The following is a 21,857-nucleotide window of genomic DNA, read 5'->3' as shown; positions in this document are numbered from 1 at the left end:
TGGAATCTCAGGAAAAGCCTGATCTCACTGTCATCTGGAGCCAGCTATGGTTATTAACTATGACAGCTGAGTGCAACTTGCATGTTTGGAAGTGATGCATGCTTGAGTGTTGGATGTTTGGAATAAAAATCACCATGAGAACTAGATCCCTGGTGCTTGTTCACTCTCTGCACTCCCCCCCTTTTTTACAAGTCAGGGTCCCAAACCTGCTTTGAGATCCTGCTTTGATATCAAAACAGTTTGCTGTGTTGAGGCAAAATGGCAAACAGTGGTTTGTCACAAACTGGAAGTGAACCTCGGTCTAACCATGAAAGGCAATTCTGTCTCTTTATCCCGTGTCTTTCTTCAACATGGCTAGTGTAGTTGAACATCTGTCTGCTTCCTAATGAAGACAAAGGATAGATTTGTAGTGTGAAAGGGAGGATAAAAAAAGGGAGTCAATAGAATGAAGTTCATTGGTGAAGAATCTTAAAAGGGCTAATTTAGCTAGGAACAGAACACTCCTTTTCAATATCAACTTCTGTGGAGGCTGACTTCTTCTTGTTGTCATCACTCCTTTGTTTGGAGCTGTGTGATAACTTTCGGGAATGAGCCACTGAAGGGTAAGGAAATACTGGCTCCTGTGGTTTAGTATTAAGTCATCTTCATGCTTGGGTGGAGAGGACTGGATAGCAGCACACAGATGGTTGTTAGAGGCAGTAGGGAGATAAATAGATGGCCTAGGTTACCTTGAAGCAAAAGAGGATGGCTGCTAAGCAATTGCCCACATATTCTCTCTAGCTTCTTGTCTCCTGGAGTAATCATTAGGCCAGATGTCTCTAGGGGGAAGGTGCTGCCCCCCCCCCAATGTGAGAGGGTACACTGGTGGAGGGGGTGAGTCACAAAATCATTCCCTTGCCGAAAATCCTGAGTCTTTATCTTGTGAAATCCACCGAGTTTTTAAAATTCCCTTCTTCCCTCCCCCCACTCACAATTTAAACTAGTTACTTGCAATATTTTGTTTCTTTTATATAGGTTGTTGCTGCATTTCCAAGTGTGTTCACCTGATGCATGCGCTTGTGGTAGTGATGCTTTGCCCTTGTAGTTACTGATTTGTAGCACAAGAATTGATGTACCAGTACTTAAACATAGTCCCCCATATTTCAGCAAAGCCATGTTGCGGTAAAATTTCTAATCCCAAGAGTAGCTTGTGTAGCACATTTTGTGTACTTTTTTATATTAATTATGAAGATAGGTGTCCTTAAAGCACCCACAAATGAGTTTAAAACATGGATCTGTTGGAATTAAGAATCAGCTGATGTGACAGGTCCATCTGTTGCAATAGGAGCTTTGTACCAGCTTTGTGCTGATGCAGAATCCACATGACATAAAAGTTGATTTTTTTATAATTTCTAACAATTTGTAAGATGAACAAAAGTTATGCTACAGCATAGGGTATTCTGTGTGGCTGAAATGGTGCTCTGGTTAAAAGGTTGGTAACTCTTACATAACCCAATATTTGCCACAATCTTCTGTGCATTTATTAGGGCAGTCATCCAATTAAACAATTTTAGTTGAATAATTGTTTCCTCTTTATCTGATTAAATTCAGATTTAAATTTACAGATATTTGCATACTTTATTTTATTTTTTAGAAACAGAAGATATGACCCTGCAGTTTAAACAAAAAAGCAACCACAAATGGTGAGGTGGAAAGGCCCCTAGCATTTTCCGTTTAATTTCCTGTAATAGTAGAAGTAAAATAGTCGTAAAATAATGCCCTTAACTCTCAGTCCCACAGATTAAAAATGACCCCCACTGATTAATCAGCTGAAACTTTGGTTTTTTGAACTACCAATTAATGCTTGAAACTTTTTTTTTGCTGATTCATACAACAATTAATCAAAGTAGCACCAGAATCTTATTTAACCAAATAAAAAGGTTCAGAACTATTAAGGGTCCTTAACTGTCTATTTCATCTTGGGATATATCTTGGGATTAGATGGTCAGCACCCCCTGGATATAAGACAGTACTTGCATGTTATCAACAGTTACCATCCCTTTAATGTTTTCGTTTTGACAACCTTTCCCCCCACAAAGATGCAGTTTTTTAAAGGCCACCTCACAAATGGCCACAGGTGACTATCCTTCTAGCAGTACAATCTGAACATGTATATTTTTTTCTAGATAAGAATTACCCAAACATAATTTTGTCGGGTAGTTTGTCTTTCTCTCTCAGCCTCAGCAAAGAGGAGAAATTCCTCACAGCCCATAACAGATTGCGTGCTTTCTTATTAATATGTTGATATTTAGCAAAGCAAATATTTCATGTTATTTGTTTAGGTTGCCTGGATTTTTAGTTGTTCATTTGTTGTGAGCAATTACACTCTCAGGACTCTTGAGCTCACATAATTTCCATGCAGAATCTGTGCTTTAAGGAAGATAAAGATCGCTTTTTTTTTTTTGCAGGAGGAAGGAACTGTGCTTAGCCACTCGGAGTAAATGTGCACATTTCTAAATAGAATAAAAAATATACCGTATTTTAAGAACAGTAGAAAGAATCTTGAGTTCTGTAAGGAGCTGCCGTGAAGAAGGGGGCTAGGGCTTTTACCAGGATGCATGAGAGAGCAAAAGCAATAACATCAACTTGTGGAACAGCAAGCTGGACATGTCAGGAGATGCTTTGACAAGTTGAGTAATTGGATGGGATGCACTGCATCCCTTTCAAATGTTTTATTTGAAAGACTCCAGGGAGAGAGATGCAGGGCCACTTTTGGAAGGATATGACTAGTGAAGGGCAAAGAGGCTTGATTCCAACTCCCAAAGGGGCTTGCCACATCTGTACTGCTTCTACATCCTGTTTTTGTCTTTGGATTGGCAACAGGTAGTCTAGGCAGTATCTCAGGTAGCCAGATATGGCTCAGAGATTGCCAGTTGCTGACCTCCAGTCTAACAGGATTTCTAGGGATCAGCACACATTATGTGGATCAGGTCCCATGCACACAAACTCCTGTTTAAAAAATGTACCTCACCTATCTGATTGGGTAGCCCCAGCCACTCTGGGCGGGTTCCAGCATATACAAAAACATAATAAAACATAATTAAACATGTAAAACATCCCTATACAAGGCTGCCTTCAGATATCTTTTAAAGGTTGTACATATTTTTATTTTGTGGTGACTGCATATTAACAAATAGCAGCCCTTTGATGACAGACTGGTAGTGGCTATGTGAGAGACATGGAAAGTCAGGGGGTGAGTGCTGCAATATCAATATTTTTTCTTGGTCGGAAGGAAACTTCATTTATTTCAAGGGAGTTACTTCCAAGTAAAACGTACAAAGCTAGCCAGTTGTGTTTTCTTCTGTAAAGGCAGGGCATTTGAGGTGTGTGTGAATGAAATAACGTAGGAATGAGGAAAGTGCTTAAACAAACATGCCCCAGTATCTTCCACCATCCACTGTTCAGCTAGCAGCAACAAGCAGTTTCTGGTGTTTTTTTCTCCTTCTCTGGAAGGGCCCTCCTCTCAACATTCCTTTCTCAGATTACTTAGCAGCAGTGGTCAAGTGTCCTTAGCAATGGTGCTGCTTGCTGAAGCCTGAGAGTTGTCTCCACATTTTGTTTCATAACTTTCATTAGAAATGTTTGATTTACTTTTTTTAAAAAAAGCAAAGAGTCTGTGTACCCTCCTATTGGCAGCCCTAGTTGGCCTTGTTATTAGGGAACGTAGCAGCTACTTGTACGGCTCCTTGACTAGTGCAGCTATTGTCCTTTTTATTATTTATTAAATGTTTATCCCACCCTTCATCCCAAAGAAGCACAGGAGAGGACAGCCCACTTGCGAATTAGCATATAAATGTGTTAGCTGACTTGAGCAACACTTTTAAAAGGCAGTCAGTCATCTTTGCTGTATGTGAACCTCAAATCATTCTGTGTTCTTGCATGACCTTTCTGCTTATAAAAGAGAGCTGCCATATGTGTCAGGAGGATCTTGGCTTTGTATCATTTCTCTCTGCCTTAGCATTTAAACTGACTGGAGACAGAGGCTGCTGCCTGACCCAGAGTGTTGCCGCATGTGAGCAGAGCTCTCTTGGGTATAAATACATCATGTTATAAAAGGAAGATGACTGAGAGCAACATGCTCTCTGGCGTGTTGATCTTCTTCCTGGAACTGCTAGCGATGATTCCCTTCTCCTGAGATCATCTCTCTAGAGTGATTCTGAGGACAACATCAGTTCCGAGCCCCCGTTGTGGAAAACCACACTAGAGGAGGTGCAAATGAACCCTATGGGATTCCCTGCTCTCAGGGTGGTGTCCAGGCCTGTTGATTGTACGTCTTATCTGTTTCTTTCTTGGTTTGTAATGCTATGCCTCGTTCCTCAAAAGAAGCCATTCTGTTTGTGTGATCTGTAAAGCAGTGAACAGAGAAAAACTTACTTTTCCACATAACTGGAGCACCCTCTGTAAGTTTATACCTGGGTTGAGGATTTATTCTTAAACCAAATGTGGTGTAGATATGTGCATGCAATGTGATACAGATATGGGATTATAATTCACACAGATTGCAGTTTACCTGTGTCTTGAGGCTGGGGGTTGTCCTTCCCATCTTCCTTGCCTCCCAGTTACAATTACACTGATTATCTGAGAACAGCCCTTTCTATCAGCTGCAAAACAATTGCTTCACACTCCACATGGCAAGTAATTTCCTACTTCTGCAGCATCAAATCCTTTCTTCCTCCTGGCCTTGAGCAGAAGCAGCAAGGTGACAATAAGTTGGGGAAGGCTATTCCACCAGCAGCAGGACAGTCTCCCACAAAATGGACCTGGAGGAAGCTGTGTAGATGTGAAGCTGGCTCTAAATATTTTGCTTTTACAGCCCCAAAAAGGGCCACTGCACATTTTTGACAGTATACAGGCTCCATCATTGGTGTTCTAGTATTTCCTGTATAAACCACATTAAGTGAAAAACAGTGAAGGGTGGGTGTGTTAGCGTGAGCTCATGTTCCTTCTGAGTGTTTAAGGATGTGTGTCTTCCCTTCAGGATTTGCATATTTAATTTGGGGAAACCCCAGTGTAGTCCCAATGCTATGAACAGTTTAAAGTTGAAACTGTTACGCATTTTGCATTTTAAAAACAACAACACAGCACTCTCTGCACTAGTTTCCCTGAAGCATTATTAAACTCTGGGTATTTATTTTTAAGTAGTGCAAACCTTTAATGCTTGAACTTTTGTTAGCATCTCCAGTTAAGGGATCTTGAGCTGGGAAGGTCCTCTGCCTAAGATGTTGGAGAGCCACTGCCAGTTAAAATAGACCCACTGGCTGGGGCTGATGGGGGTTTCTTAAGTCCACAATATCTGCTGTAACAGTTTGGGGAAGGCTAGGAGCGCCAGCTTATGTCCTTCCTTTACGCCAGTGGTTTTCAACTAGTGTGCTATAGTACCCTGGGGGGGGGGGGAGCCTTGAATGATGGTCAGGGGTGTCACAGGCAACACTGGCCTCTATCCCTCTTTCCTTCCTTCCCTCCTCTGATGCCCTCTTGCATCTCTGCCTCCCAAAGAGTTGTACAGCTGTTTGTTGCAGCAGCCCTACAGAGCAGGAGAAGACAAGCTTTCTCCATCTTCCATGTGACAGTCCTTTAGATATTTCAAGATGACTATAATATCTCCTCTCAGACGCCTCTTTTCCAGACTAAACATACCCAGCTCCTTCAACCATTCCTCATAAGGCTTGGTTTCCAGACCCTTGATCATCTTGGTTGCCCTCCTCTGCCCACGCTCTAGCTTGTCAACATCCTTCTTAAATATGTTTGTCATTGCTAGAATCCTCTAATGATACAATTTCTAACGATTCATTTCCTGATATTTAGGTATCCTAATGTTAACATCAACTCCTGACAGCCATTGTAAACTGTGGCTATTAAACCCTATGTTTCACATTAAGCCAGCTCTATTGTTTGAATATAGATTAATAATGAAATGCCTTTTTATTGCTTTCTCAGTGAATACTTTTTTGTACAAAGTTAATTTGCACTGTTATGTCAATTCTGTCTAAATTCAATCAAGGTTTTTCTTTTAATTATGTTTTCTCCACATTAATTCCCGTTTGATTTCTCATCTCCTATTAGGTATTTAAGCCTTTGCTGGGTGATTTTTTTTACCCCGCTCATCTGAATGGCTTCACCTGAAATTGGAGGCACTCCTATTAGGAATGAATTAATTTGATTTTCATTCAAGCAAGGTTTGCTTTAATAATGATGAATTGCACAAAATGTAATTTGGAATTATTATTCCTATGACAATAATGAGCAAGAAATAAATAAAAATAATGGAAGAAACACATTTGATACGGAACTTCGCACTGTATCTTTAGTTTTGTTGATGTTAGTCTTTTAGTCTGATGTTAGTTAGTTTTGTTGATGGCAGTCTTTAATCAGGAGGATGCATGCAGGTGATAAAATGGTAGCCTTGGCCACTATCTTATGGCCCAACCTGGATTTAGCAGCAAGTTACCAAGTGAGGATACTGGATGTGGGGCTCCAGGCACTGAAGTGTCTGTCACCGGCTACCTGCTCAAGTTCCGTTTAATAGATGAGCAAAAATATACAAACACTTCATCTTTACTTGCTAAGCTGGCAGCACTGGCCTGCAAGGCCAGCATTGTGTGAAGATCTACTTCATCATCACCATCACAATTATTATTGTTAGGAAAATTTACGGCATCAGTGCCCATTCAACAAATGGTGAGTGGGTGTAAGAGATTGTCCTGTGTGCAAATTTATTATATGCTAGGAATCAGCCACACATGTAAATGGTACATCAAAATTGTGAAATGGTCTACCAATGCAATGCAAAATACAGTATTAGAAAGGATGATCAAATTGACAACTCCATGCCTGGGACATAATTTTGTCTAGGACTAGCCCTACTCATGGCTGAATAAATCTGGGAGGCCTGACAATATTCTGTAGCTCAAAACTTTTAGAAGCAATTCTAGACTCCACTGAGACTTGGTACAACCCAATAGAGATCTATGAAGTTTTATTAAGAAGTAAAGGAAAGAGAAGGAGGGCCCCAAAAGCTGAACTGGAGAGGTCCAGAACAGAGTAGGTGGCAAAGGCTGAACAATCTGGGAAGGTGAACTGCACCCAGTTATAGGGGGGAAAACCGATCTGAAAACCTCAACAAGAATTTGAAAAGGAGCTTTTGTAAAAGTTCAAGGAAGAAATGTATAATTGCATAAGAAAAGGAACGGATAACTACAGGACAATCATTTTAAGAGTGGATAGTTGACACTGGGTGGCAGGCAGATGTGAATATCTGCAGGATCAGGAGTCATAATTGCTGGGGAGCTGGATGAGCTGATGGCTTGAGATTCAAGGAGGTATTTTCAGAAAGGAGCTGCCCAAACCCAAGTCACTCTTTGCCAGGATTCCGCCTGAAAAGAACAGGATGCAAGAAAGTATCAGACAAGAGGTCAATGCAAGAGGTTAATAAACCGGATCAGCAAGATCTCAACCAGAACTGTTGCCCAGGCCCAATGTGGAATTATTTATTGCTAGCCCTGGTCAGGAGAATCAATAAGCTGTCTGGGGGTGAAGCCATGATGCAATCTGAAGAGGGTAGTTCTGTTCTTTGATCGTTCTGTTCTGTAGCTGTGAATTTCTTGCTAAAGGAGGAACCAGCGCACAGGGCAGGAGGTTCCAGGCTGAAGTCATGGCTAATGAAACAATGGATCATGTATCAACAAGAAGTGCTCTGGAGACCTGGGAAAATGATTGGCCTATAGAAAATCTTCTATCATTTTTGTCAGAGAGCTGAAGTTTGGCACACACACACAAAATCTGATACCCTAACTTAGTGTTACCAGATGCCCCCAGTTCCTGGGGACAGTCCCCGGATTTGCAAATCTGTCCCTGGACAAATTCCGTCCCCGGAATGTCCCCAGATTTGCAAATTTGTCCCCGGGAAATGTGGCAGCGGCAGCCTCAGCAGCCCGGAGCCAGCCTGTTAGTGCAGTTGGCTTTGGCTGGCTTCAGGAGCAGCTCGCTGCCATGGCACCCGCCATTTTTCCTACACCACGGCAGTGAGCAGCTCCTGAAGGCAGCCAGAGCCAACTGCACTACCAGGCTGGTCCCTTCTGGGCAACGGCCACCCACCCGTGACTCCTGAGCCTCCCATGATCTGTCAAAACAAAGGGGGGAAGGAGATCGGGGAAGGCTCGGGAATCATGGGCGCGTGGCGTGCCATTGCCCAGTTTTAAAAAAAACACCTGTGCATTTATGTTTCACAGGGTGCAAAAGAAGGGCTTTGCACCTTTATACAATATGCAATGTGTGCTTGCCTCACCATCCCCACTACTGACTCCCTGTTACTACTCAGCTTTAAAAAAACACCAAAAAAACAAGTGTCCCTGGATTCACTTAAAAAAATCTGGTAACCGTATCCTAACTGCCATCTATTGGACAAAGACCTCATTTCCACATCCATATAAATGATTATTTGTTTGTGATTGTTACATGGCTAAATTCTAAAACAGTGTAATAATAAAGCAAAAGGACAAACTGTGCTGTAGTGAAAGTACGTAATAGCTGTAATGAAGGATCAAGGGGGCTGAGATCTTGTGATGGTGTACTGAATAGTTTGCAAAAAAGACAGCCACGAGGATTAGTCATGTGCTCTTGTTTGCAATGGCTAGGTTTGATCATAGTCCAATACCAAATGTCACTACAGTGAAATGGTACATGAATGTCCTTGGTCATAAGTGAGCTGCCATTTAATTTACTGCAAAAATACTTGAAATGGGGAGATACAGGGAAATGGCCAACACAGTTCCTTGCATTGCATGGTTCTTTCATGCTGGCTGAGAACATGTAACTGGTTGATAAACCCCCCGTTATCTAGCCTATCTATTATCAGGCAAAACCTGTTGTCTAAACTTGTAATTATTTTAGAGTTCACACAAATTAGGTAATCCACAACTCAGCTGAATTCTTCTTTTTAAGACTTAACTGAAGCCTTTAAAACAGTGGGATTCTTCCAGCCTTTCTTTTATGCTTACATGTGGACTGGTGTCTTTTAATCTCCATCGTTGATCATCTGTACAGAAGCAGGGGGCGTACTCATAGTTCGATATTAATTAATACAGAATAAAAAGGGTGTGATCTTGTGCATACACCCTAAAATAAATGGTGTGTTATTTGGATCATTAGCTTTGTCAGCTGGATTTTCCCTTAAGCTGTTGGAGAACAAAAGTCCTTCTGGCAGATATTTTTAGATGCTGAGAATTTGCGCTCGATGTTACAGTAAGCAAGAGGAATTCTGGACTGTTGCTTCAGGGTTTTTTTCCTCTCTCTAGGCAGCTCAGGCTGGAGAACATATCCAGTGACCTGAGAGGGACCTGTCCTTTTCTTTTTTCCTGCCATGCTACTGCTCTGTAAAGACCTTTATGCACATACATAAAATAAATGCACATATGACTCTCTGTGATTAATACAACATCACCAACATAGGCGGTGTTTTTCAAAGTCACATAAGCAAAGGACAAGTTGTAGCTTCAAAGAGCTTGCAGTCTAAATATGAGGGGTGGGGTTGGGAAGATGGATTTAACTCTTAACCAGGAAGAAGAGGAGAGGAGAAGGATTCACGCCAGGTTTCATGTTCAGCTAAAACCTGAAGGGGGTTTCAAATTCTGATTTCTAGTAACTCTGAGTTACTACTGCCTGTTGCTGAAAATTGGCGCCAGCATAATAATTAACCAGGATTAGGGTTGCCATACGTCTCAATTTCCCCAGACGTTTCAGCAAGGGTCGAATCCCAGCTATGTCTGGACGTATGGCAGCCCTAACCACGATTAGGGCTGAAAGAGGAAGCTCATGTGTGAGCTAGGGTCTTGGGAGAAGGGCTGTGTGAGCGTGCTGCCTGCTTTTCAATCTCTTAACTGTGGCTTTTTCCCCGGGCTAGAACTTTCCAGAACTCAGTTCTGGCTCTTCTCAGGTGGGCGCCATTGCCATTGTAAGAGAATAAGAGAGATGTTCATGGTGAGTTCCGGAAGCTATTTTTCTAGAAAAATAGCACTGTTCTTAACCATGGTTAACAGGTTTGGCTGCAGTATGTCTGCACCAGCACTGGCCAATAAACATAATTAACCAGAAAAGAAAATACGGGATAAAATGAACCATTATTGGAGTTCTGCAACCAAAAGCCTCTTTTAAGCCATTAAGATTTTTTTTAAAAAAAATACCATTCCATTTTAGTCACGTGAACTGTGAAAGTAAACATGTGGTGGAGAAGTGGGGAAAATACAACGGCATTTATTACAGTGCAAACAAGAAGAAAGGCGCAGTAGCCAACACTTCACAGTAGCCTTGCAAATAAATCTCTGCAACATTTATGAACCTGCAAAAAATGTATTATCCTGCCTACTGGAGCATCTGTATGTTTGTAATTTGTGGCCTAAAAGGAAAAAAAGGAACCAATTATTGTAATGCTTCCTTGACTGGTTACCTAAAGGCCATTCATTGTTGCCACAGGCAATCAAGTACAAGTGGCGATTTACAAGCTGGCTTCATAGGCAAACTTTTAAAAAGACACCTGCAAAAAGCTCTCTTGCTCTTGCACCTACTGCCACGTTTTTAAGGTTCTTTGGCTGCAACAGAAAATTTCTCGTCCCAAGGAAAGAACAAACCCTGTCACATTCTTGGGGCAGTTAGTCCTTTATGCCTCAAGAAAAAGAGAGGTTTGTGAAGTGCTGAAACAGAACCAATATTTTCTTTGCTGAATCTTTTCCAAGCAAGTGAAGTTACTTCCCCCTTCTTTTTTTGCCACTCCCCTCCCTTAAGAGGGAAGCTGTGGGTTTTTGTTTTTTTTAAGGGGGGGGGGGTCAAGCAGAAGGAATGTCATTAGCACACATGGACACCATGAACGATGCTATTTAGAAACCTGCACGTGTCACAGTGTGCATTTGGCCGTTTGTCACATTGCTATTTTTGTCTCTTTGGTACAAGTGGTAGTATCTGGTTATTGGGATTGGGAGGGGCAGTGGTGGATGAGTTTTCTTCAAAGATGAATGTGGGGTGCACCATGGGAGGGCAATACGTTTGAGCAAGATAGATAGATAGATAGATAGATCTGCGCAGCATTAGAAATATTAGAAACAACAACAACAACTTATTTGTACCCCGCCCATCTGACAGGCTTGCCCCATGGGGCCTCTCTGGGTGGCTTCCAGCATATATAAAAACATATAAAAACCTTAAACCTTAAAAAGCTTCCCTATACAGGGCTGCCTTCATTACTCATTTCCTTAACATCTGATGGGATGGCGTTCCACAGGGTGGGTGCCACTACCGAGGAGGCCCTCTGCCTCAATCTATTCTGTGCCTAAAGCTGGGGAGTAGATGGGGCCTTTCACTGGTACATTGCCAGACTGGATGCAAAATCAGACTGATCTTTGGTGGCATGTTACCCTGCTATGTTTGGGTCTATGAAGCCTTTGAAAAATTTCAGAGGCCTACTCTTCCATGCAGACTCTCCACTGTGTGCCTGTGGAAGAGAAAATAGCACCAAACACTTACAGAATGTCTTCTGCCAAAACTCTCTGGTGGCAGCCCTATATGCATGTGAGACTCTGAGTATGGTATATGGAGTGCGTTGTGAACGATGCTCTTCTTCTCCGAGTAAGCATTTTAAAATACTGTAGTGCTGTACACTGGTACCTTGGTTGTCAAATGGTTTGGCTCCTGAAGAAATCGGCTCCCGAATGCCACAATCCGGGAAGTAAGCATTCCGGTTTTCAAACAATTTTTGGAAGCCAAATATCCAACACAGAAGCTCCTGCAGCCAATCGGAAGTCGTGCCTTGGTTTTCAAATGGTTCCAGGAGTCAAACGGACTCCCAGAACGGATTAAGTTTGACAACCAAGGTACCACTGTAGATGTCTATTCCTGCAGCTGGTCCTGAGACAGGATACAACTTCTTCACAAATAGAGAGACAAGCTAGGAATAATACCAGGAACTGGGGGCTAGTTCTAATTTCACTCTCCCCACATTCTTCCCTTTTTTTTGGTTAGATGAAATGTCATTTATGCATATGAAGTAACTAACCAGTAGCCCTCCAAGTGTTATTGGACTGCCACTCCCTGTCAGCCTTAGCCAGCATGGTCAGGTATGACGGGAGTTGTCAGTGCTTTGTGTATGTGTTTGATAAAATATGGTTCGTACTCCATAGTGGTGAGTCCCATCACAACAAAACCCACTAGGAGTTACAGATTGGGGATGAAATTCAACATTGCAGTATCCCAGTCCTTCCAATTTTTTTTAAAATTTTTAAAATAATTTTTTATTAGATTTTCCACAGTGATAACACAAACCACAAAGCAAAATGATACACAAAAACAGAAAAAGAAAAAGAAAAAAGAAGAAAGAGAGAAAAAAAGGGGGAACAATAAACAAATAAACAATAACAACAAACTTAATTCTTCACAAATCCAACCTTTTAAACATCTTGGTTGACTTGGTTGTCCTTCCATTTACACAAGCATTGCAGCTTGCCAGATGAAATACCTTCCCCTCCCTAGTGCTGCTCTGAGGCTTCTCCTGACCCCCCTGACTCAATTTGTGAGGAGGAGGAGGCAGAGAGGTGGGAAAGCTCCATTGCATACGGGAAAGCCTTTGTGCAGGGCATCTGATGATGGGGCTTGTTAGGCGAGTCCCACCCTAGGTGATTAAATGTGTAGTGAGAGTGGAGCTTTGGAACTCCCTCCCTAGAGAACGGCTCCCTCCTTGCTGTCCTTCTGCTGGCAGGTGAAGGAGAAAAACAGGTCTTAGGGAATTGCCTGCTTTTAATGAAAGGGCTGGTGCCGTGCTATTTTTATTGCAGTTCTTGTTTTTATCTGTAAGCCTCCTTGAGTCGCATCAGGGAAAAAGGGAGGGTATAAATAAATATAGGAGCAGGAGGTGGCGGAGGAGAAGCCCCCACTTCAAATCTCACCTTGGCTATAGGTGAACCTGGGCAAGTCACTGTCTCTCCGCTTACTCTGAAATAATAACGCTGGCCCACTTTACAAAGCTGTTTGTAGGTATTACGCTCTTCTTGGGTTTGAAATGCTCTGAACATTCAAAGAGTGCTGAATAAATGGCCAGTTAATTTGACAAACGTTTTTCCTAAATCTGATTGAACATTTGGCAGCTAGAAGAATAACTTTTCATAAAACTCCTCTGAGCAAATATACTGTGTTTTACAAAAGTTAAACCAGACGGGTTAGGTTCTCACACCCACTTGTCCTTGGGAAAAACCTGTAACTGAGATCCTGTCTTTTTGTTGTTGAGTCTATTCATCGCATTGTTTTTGGAAAGGGCTTGGCATTTCCAGGTCTTGGAGACTGACCTGAACTTCAAATGGTTTAACTTACCTTGTCTCAGAGTGATACACGAAAAGGAAAGGGACAATTTGCTTTGCCTGGTTTGTAAGTTTCTGCTATTAGCTCCACACCCATGTTTGCCCCATGGCATATGAGATGCCACTAGACAGTATCTCTGTCCCACCCCCAGCATGACTCACCCTGATGTATTCTGGGCTCCTTCCGTTGATTGTGAGATCTGAGGCTCTGGAGAATGGGCAAATCTACCAGCTAATCCATTGCAAGTAAACTTTTCCCCACTTACATATGCTCACACAATTGTGGTATAATATTACCCTATGTTGATTCAGTTGTCCTCAAGTAGAAGAAAAATCTAGTCATTTTTTCAGTGATTAGATTGGAAAACATAATCAGATGGGCTTACCTTTGCTTATTTTTCTTTTGCGACTACAGTGGTGCCCCGCAAGACAAATGCCTCGCAAGACGGAAAACTCGCTAGACGAAAGAGTTTTCCATTTTGGAGGTGCTTCGCAAAACGAATTTCCTATGGGCTTGCTTCGCAAGACGACAATGTCTTGCGAGTTCCTGCTGGTTTTTCCCCCTCCCCCCCTTTTTCTAAGCTGCTAAGCCACTTATCAGTTGATCCGATCAGCAGATAAGCCGCTAAAAGCCGCTAATAGCGCTAATCCGCTAATCCTTCAATGGGCTTGCTTCGCAAGACAAAAAAACCGCTAGACGAAGTGAATCACAGAACGGATTCTTTTCGTCTTGTGAGGCACCACTGTACTTTATTTTCCACAAAAGCTAGAATGAAGGCCAACCCTAGTCATGAAGTGGTCTGATGGTCCTGCTTCAAGATTAAAAACATAAAGCATCAGTCTAAGGGTGGCAATTTTTGCCTCTTGCAGCAAAAAGGCTAAGACCAGGTCTGTAGGAGTGGTGGATGGTGGAAATAGTTTGCAAATGTATGTACAGAGGAGGGGTCATAATGAGAATACCTGGGTTTCATTTTGCTGTGTCCAGAGCCATGAGAGCTGAAACCCTGTCTTGACTTTCAGATTCATGGAAAAGATAAAAGGGCTTCACACTGTGCCACAAACATTCGATTTTGTCTCTGATGCTCACTGCCTCTCATGCTTATAATACAATGGGTTGTGCAATACGAACCTTTGGTTTGTTGCATTTTTTTCACATTGTCCATCTATGTAGTACCAAAATTTGCCATTTTTCTTATATTGTATGCATACTGCACAACTAATATCTGTTTTCATTTTTTAAAAATAGTAATATTATAGTACCTATGATGAGGAGAAAGGTGAATCCATTCCTGATTTTATTTTATTCTGGTTTTTGTTTAGTATTTCAAAAGCCAGATGTGTTTACACTTCTGTCAGCCATAACCCAGCCATTTGGAATTATTTTTTTACGGCTACTGGCTATTTATATTTTCGGCCTATATATCTCTTTTAAATGCAGTTCTGCAGGACAATGGCTGGAAAACTAAATGTTTTGTTTCCTTTGGGTACTAGCAGTTGACACTGGTGGGATTTGTCAGCCACTTTCTGGGCTCCTCTCATATTACATAATGCAAAATATAAATTTAACATGTGTAAAGACGGTTTTGGCTAAATTCTTCTGTCTCAGACACATATACTTTCAGCCTTGTGACTTTATTTTACTATAGAACCACCTAGGTGCCCTAGCTCAGTGTCAAGATTCCTTATTTATTGTAGCAATGCCTGAACCCAACATGAGACTCCTATAACTTAACTTTGAAGGTCCCCCCCCCCACAAGTTGTTCATTTTCACCTCATAGAAGACAACAATTAATCATTTCCAAATGTGTCCCTTTAGCTTTTATAGACTTCATGTCCCTCCCCAAAGTTCTTTATAGTGGTGACCTTCACCACTATGAAGACTGAACATGGAAGGTGTGTTGAATCTGTTTCCTTTGGAAGCCATACAGCAATATCTGCCCACCATTTTTTCTCTGCTCTAGATTGCATTTCTCTTTGGATCACATGCATATATGATTATTCATCTCAAGCGGTATATCAAAAGCCAGAGATTAATCATAAATTGTGCCTCATAACCCTCTCCTTGTCAAGAGATTTCATAGGAATGTCATTACTGATGTCTACTTGGTTGACATAAAATACATACTGTTATTGAGAACTGAACTTAGAACATGGTGCTGGGTTAAAATTGGAGACTTCTCTCTCTTCCAGTCCTCTCACACATACAAGCAAACCATGTTGCAACCAACTGAATGCAAGCAACCAAGTTCTGGACCCTCTAATCTCTCACAATGCCTAAATAAATAAATAAATAAATAAATGACTCACCCATGTGATGCTAGCACAAACCCTATGCAATAGAATGAAAGAGCATTACAGTGGTACCTCGGGTTACATACGCTTCAGGTTACAGATGCTTCAGGTTATATTCTCCGCTAAGCCAGAAATAGTACCTCGGGTTAAGAACTTTGCTTCAGGATGAGAACAGAAATCGTGGTCTGGCAGTGCGGCGGCAGCGGGAGGCCCCATTAGCTAAAGTGGTACTTTGGGTTAAGAACAGTTTCAGGTTAAGAACGGACCTCCGGAACAAATTAAGTACTTAACCCGAGGTACCACTGTACTCCTCATCTCTCTCCCTCTCCCCTCTCCAGATGTCTCTCATAATAGTGTCCCATACCAAATGCAAACGAACTGTGAAAAAGGCTTTACATATAGTGTCTCCTTTTTCGATTCATACTTTTCCTTGTTTGTTTGTTTTATAACACAAGAAAAAAATCTCTTTTAAAAACCAAATTAAAAAAATGTTCAGAAATTAAATATGTTTAAAAATCCAATACATCAGAACAATGATCAGGCATTCTCCTTGCAATTGTCAAACAACTCAGTTTTTGCTGTCTCCCAAGGCCCCATCCTCTCCTTTGCCCAGTAAGGGTTCAAGGATGAGACTGTGTTACCTGGGCAGTGTTATTCTGGATCCCTGTTTCTGTTAGTTGTAGTCCGGACTGTATCAAAGTACCCTGATGTGTTGCTATGTCTTCCCTTAAAGTAAAGTAAAGGTACCCTAACCGTTAGGTCCAGTTGGGGACGATTCTGGGGTTGCATGCTCATCTCGCTCTATAGGCTGAGGGAGCCGGTGTTTGTCCGCAGACAGCTTCCGGGTCATGTGGCCAGCATGACTAAGCCACTTCTGGTGAACCAGAGCAGCGCACGGAAACACCGTTTACCTTCCCGCTAGAGCGGTACCTATTTATCTACTTGCACTTTTGAGGTGCTTTCGATCTGCTAGGTGGGCAGGAGCTGGGACCGAACAACGGGAGCTCACCCCGTTGTGGGGATTCGAACTACCGACCTTCATCCCTTAGGTTGATGCAATCACCCATATTTGGGTGAGGGGAGGGAGGAATCCATGCTGCACAGAGGATGCATCCGACACACACATTTTAATCTTTAATAGTACATTTCAGCCCCTTTCATGGCAGATAGCTTCGGAGTCAGTGGTAAAGGAGAAGAAGCCTGGAAATCACACAAAAAAATTGACTAGGAATGCTCCACTTCACCAAAATCATCATCACCACCTCCTATTATTAGTGTCTCAAGACAATTTACAAACGTACCATAAAACAGTTAAAATAGTTTTAAAAACAGCACAAACAACTAAAGAGAATTGTTCTTATGAAGTCATGAATCTAGACTGTTTACTAAACATGGTGACTGACATTCAGAAGTTAGCAGTTTTCATGAAATTTACAGAATCATTTGAAGGATCTAAAGAAAAAGAAAATCAGTTTGACAGCTTAAAAAAAGAGATATATATGGAGGCTCATATCTTGCATTAAACATAATCTGGTGCTTACTCCCCTTTTCATGTTTCAGCTCACACAATTTGCTGCAAGTTTCTTGGGGATTATGTAAACAGTTATTAGTACCATGTGGTTTTAACTAGCAGGGGAAAATCCTGGCGTGAACCTGCTTTCCAACTGACCTTTATTTTTCTTTTCTAATACTCAGATTAAGCAAGGGAGTCTTATAACAAGAGTATCTCTTTAATGTAACACTATTTGCAAATCAAAAGAGTGACCTGCGCCAATACTGTCTTTAGGAGAGGATGCCTGTAGGTTAATACAAAACTATGATGAATTCAACAGCTGGTTCAGAGGCTTCCAAAGTAAAATCCATCCAAATGAAAGCGAATCAATATATGCATAGGAACTAAACGCTGTGTTACAAAGTAAGGTTTTATTTTGCGGTTGGAATTCAATCTAGCTCCTGCTTGCATGCCCCATTACTGCTGAAGGTATTTTGAACCTGGCCCTCTCAAAGATGCTTGTTAAATGACTTATTCCCATAATGACAGGCTTCCCTGACCCATTTCAGCACCGTTATCTTAATCGTGAACCTGTAATTTCTCATGTTAGGCTGCAAAGGTGGCATTGCAAAGGTTTGTATAACGTGATACTTTATAGCTGAGAGTTGGCCACCCCTTTGAGGGTCGTGTGTTGCATGTTTGTGTACCCATTCCCACAGCATACATATCTGTATAGATATATAAAGGTAAAGGTACCCCCTGACCGTTAGGTCCAGTCGCAGACGACTCTGGGGTTGCGGTGCTCATCTCGCTTTATTGGCCGAGGGAGCTGGCGTTTGTCTGCAGACAGCTTCCGGGTCATGTGGCCAGCATGACTAAGCTGCTTCTGGTGAAACCGGAGCAGCGCACTGAAACACCGTTTACCTTCCTGCCGGAGCGGTACCTGTTTATCTACTTGCACTTTGACGTGCTTTCGAACTGCTAGGTTGGCAGGAGCAGGGACCGAGCAATGGGAGCTCACCCTGTCACGGGGATTCAGACCGCCAGCCTTCTGATTGGCAAGCCCTAGGCTCTGTGGTTTTAGACCACAGCGCCACCCGCGCCCCTTGTATAGATATATAGATACACACAGATTCAGATTTCACACACATAGTAGAGGACGAGAGGGTGGATCCTTTTTGCTCACTTTTCTCCCCCCTCTGTCTTATCTTCCCCACCCTCAGTGTAATCAGTGCTTTTGGAATGTTGCTAAAGAAAAAAAATAGTGGTGGCATTATTGACAGTCCTCTCATGACTGTGTCACTCAGGGGCACTCTCCTGCATAGTAATTTGGAAGTCTGGGCAAACAGGGTGGGAAGGAAAGGGATCTGGATGCAGGGAGCAGGGAGTTCCCGTTCACTGCTTAGGGCGGTGAATCAGCCTTTGCAGTTATTGGGGAGCTGGGTTCAGCAGAACGCACAGGTGACCATGACAACGGCATGAGCTTTTAAGCTGAGTTGCCACTACCCTCTCTTATGGATTTGAACAAGATTGCCATTAAAAAAAAAAGCTGCCAACTTGCCACCGAAATGTCAAAAACTACATGGGCCACCCCAAACCTCTTGGTGGGCCATACACAGCCCACAAGCGTCCAGTTAGCACCCCTGTTTTATAGACTAATATTATGAAAAAATAAGTCCAGTCAGTTGGTTCCAGGCTTAGTCATGCATAGATTAGACCCACTGAAAGAGGCCCTGTGGGACTTAGGTTAGGCATCGCTAAATCATGTCCCATTGATTTCAGTGAGTCTAAGTACAATTAAGTCTGGGTCCAACTTTATATGAACTCACAAGCTGAATATAGAAGAGAAGTGATGTTGCTCAATTGCAGAGGATATGGTTTCCTCGCCAAGGTCCACCTCCCAATTTCTTTGGCATCTCCACATTAAAGGGATCTCAGGTAATAGGGGGGAAATGCTACAGTACTTGAGACCTTGAAATACGTGTGTGTGTGTGTGTGTGTGTGTGTGTGAGAGAGAGAGAGAGAGAGAGAGAGAGAGAGAGAGAGAAGAGATAACTAAGTAATAGTTGGAGAGGACCATATTGAGATGAATGCGAGTAAATGTAATCACACTGCCTTTTGTTCACATAATCTTCTTCCACCAAAAGACTCTCTTTTTATACTACATAAAAATACGTTAATAGCATTTAATATTAATTGGTGCTGAGAGCGGTGCAATTAATCAGTTAATTCTGTCAAAAAGCAGAGATTCCTAATCATATTTAATCAGATTCCCCTATGCCAGGTGTGCCATTAGTGCTAAATCAAACAATAATAACAATGATTTGATTGGGAGGTATTGCCTCTATTAAAGGTTTTCAGTGCTTGCGATTTCATAAGTTCTGAAGGTAAAACAATACAGCATGTGTCCAGGTAACCGGAATTCCCCAGAACATTATTCTACTTACATAAATTTTTATTTTATTTTTACACAGTGCTGAGCGAATTTGCCAATTTATAACCAACAGCAGTTGCTTTTTCGTTTTCCTTTTGCTTTCTTCCATAATAATAACAACAACAACAACAATAATAATACAATTCAAGGTGTTAGAACTTAGAAATGTGTATGTAAAGAAATCGTTGAAAGATTATTACAGGAGAAATTAAATGATTGGAATGGGGGCATGCCTAACAGACTCAAACTGAAAGCAAATGCTGTGAGATAGTCACAGTTCCCTTACCCGTGTTTAGTATATGCTTTGGGAGCAAAGTTGGAATGCTTGCAAACAATGGGTATATTAATGGGGATTGACTGGTTTTTCAGTTAAAGGTCTATTAACAAGAATTTAATCAAGATAGAGCAAAATGTTTTCTTGTGAAGTTAATTGTTGGTAAATGGTATTAATAATAGTTATTTTAGTTCTTTGCTTGAAGGAAAATGGGACTTAAAACTGGACATAACAGTGTATTTTCACAGTTGCCGGAAAATGCCACTGATTGGACCTGATTGGCCAATGGTCAACCTCCTCTTTCTTCCAGGTTCCCCTCCACTCGCTGAACGTATCTTGAAGCCTTGTGATCTATTCTTGTCTAGCCTAATACATATATTAGCTTGGGCAATGGATTATTTGTGCCTCATACCAGCTCTGCCAGTTATGCTGAGCAGCCAACATCTCGCTAATCTCCATTCCTCCCTGCTATTGCTATTGCTATTGCCAATGCTTAATGCAGTCCTTGCCTGGCCATTTTGTTGGATAACTGCAGGGCCCTCTCGCGTCTTTTCATACCGAGTGGGCTGCAGGGGTACTTCTCCATGCAACCCATGGGCCACACACTGCCTTGTTGCGTGTGCATGCTGGTGCAGAGAGTGCAAGTCCAAAATTTGATGGCCCTACCCTGACGTAGTGAGGTGCTGGGCTTTGGGAAGAAGGGGCAAGGCTCTGGCAGGGTCGTAGAGCCCTTCCACTTCCTTCCCAAAGCTGAGAAAGAGCTAACTAGGCTTCAGGAAGGAGGAGTGGGGACTCTGAGCCCTCATGCCTCCTTCCCAAAGTCTGGTGTCTCACTTAACTGGCTAAGCCAGTGTGAGGACTGAGGAGGGCAGCCATCAAAAAAGGCATTGAGGGCCACATGTGGCCCTTGGATTGTGTGTTGGACCACCCTGTTTTAGAACAAAGAGCCATTGGGGCATGTATGACACTTTCCTTGAGAGTGTAGAATAAGGTTACCAGATTTTTTCCCCAATGAATCTGGGGACACTTTTCAACTTCCTACTAAATATATGGATTTTGTTAGGGGACTGATTTGTAAATCTGGGGACTGTCCCCGGGAAACGGGGATGTCTGGTAACCTTAGTGTAGAAAACTAGCAAACTGTGGTTCTGGTGGAGAATCTGGTTTCCTGAGCTGTCACTGTTCATGTTTTTAAAACCAGACTTCTTGTCCTCCTGATTATGTTGTTGTAAACATAATAACAGTAGTAGCAGAAGAAGAATTATATTATGCAACAGTAAGCTTGTAACATCATGAAATTAAAATAGTTATATAAATGATGTAAATTCTGGTCAAATAAATCAAATTTTGAATTGGATAAAAATGGTTAAACTTGTCCTTATACAAATATCCATTAAAAAAAGTTAAACAAAAATAATAATAATCCCAGGAGAAGGTGTCAAATCAAAAGTTAAAATCAATTAATGTGGCAATCCACACTGTGGCTCTTTTAGAAGCTAGCCCTTATGGCTGCTAAACTTTGCATCAAAGGATGCGTGGACAATGCTTGTATGCATTTCAGAAGCATTTTCGAGGATTAAATAAAGCTTCCGGTGTTTGGGGAGGACATGCTTTCTCCTCCCCATAACTAGCAAAACCAAAATATATTTTGTATTGTAGAATAAATTATGCAAAACAAAAGAAACTCTGCAGATTTGCATCAGTTAAACGGGTCACAGATCTAGCCTCTCGTCATGTGATTTGGCCAGCCTAGATGCAGAATTGTACGGGTGGTGGGTTTTTTTTGCTATTATTATTTTTTAAGTGAGGAGTATACACAGCTCTGTTGACTGGCTGCCATGGGAACTGTCTGGCCTGAAGCATCAATGGCTAGAGAAGGTTAGAGAAAGAGGTAGAGCTAAGAAGCAGTGGAGGAAGTTGCTTAGAAGAGTAGGGGAGAGGGATAAAGCCGAGTGCCACCCCCTCCCCCCCCCTCGCAGGCTGCCCTGAAGC

General features: G+C 42.0%; 1 protein-coding gene across 11 annotated transcripts in view; it reads left to right on the top strand.

The window, feature by feature from the left end:
- ZMIZ1 (zinc finger MIZ-type containing 1) overlaps positions 1-21,857 on the top strand; it is a 381,786-nt gene that overhangs the window by 117,870 nt on the left and 242,059 nt on the right. The window lies entirely within an intron of this gene.

The sequence above is a fragment of the Podarcis vaucheri genome (assembly GCF_965113315.1).
Source record: "Podarcis vaucheri genome assembly, chromosome: 5".
Classification (NCBI taxonomy): Eukaryota; Metazoa; Chordata; class Lepidosauria; order Squamata; family Lacertidae; genus Podarcis; species Podarcis vaucheri.
This window is presented reverse-complemented; position numbering and strand designations above follow the sequence as displayed.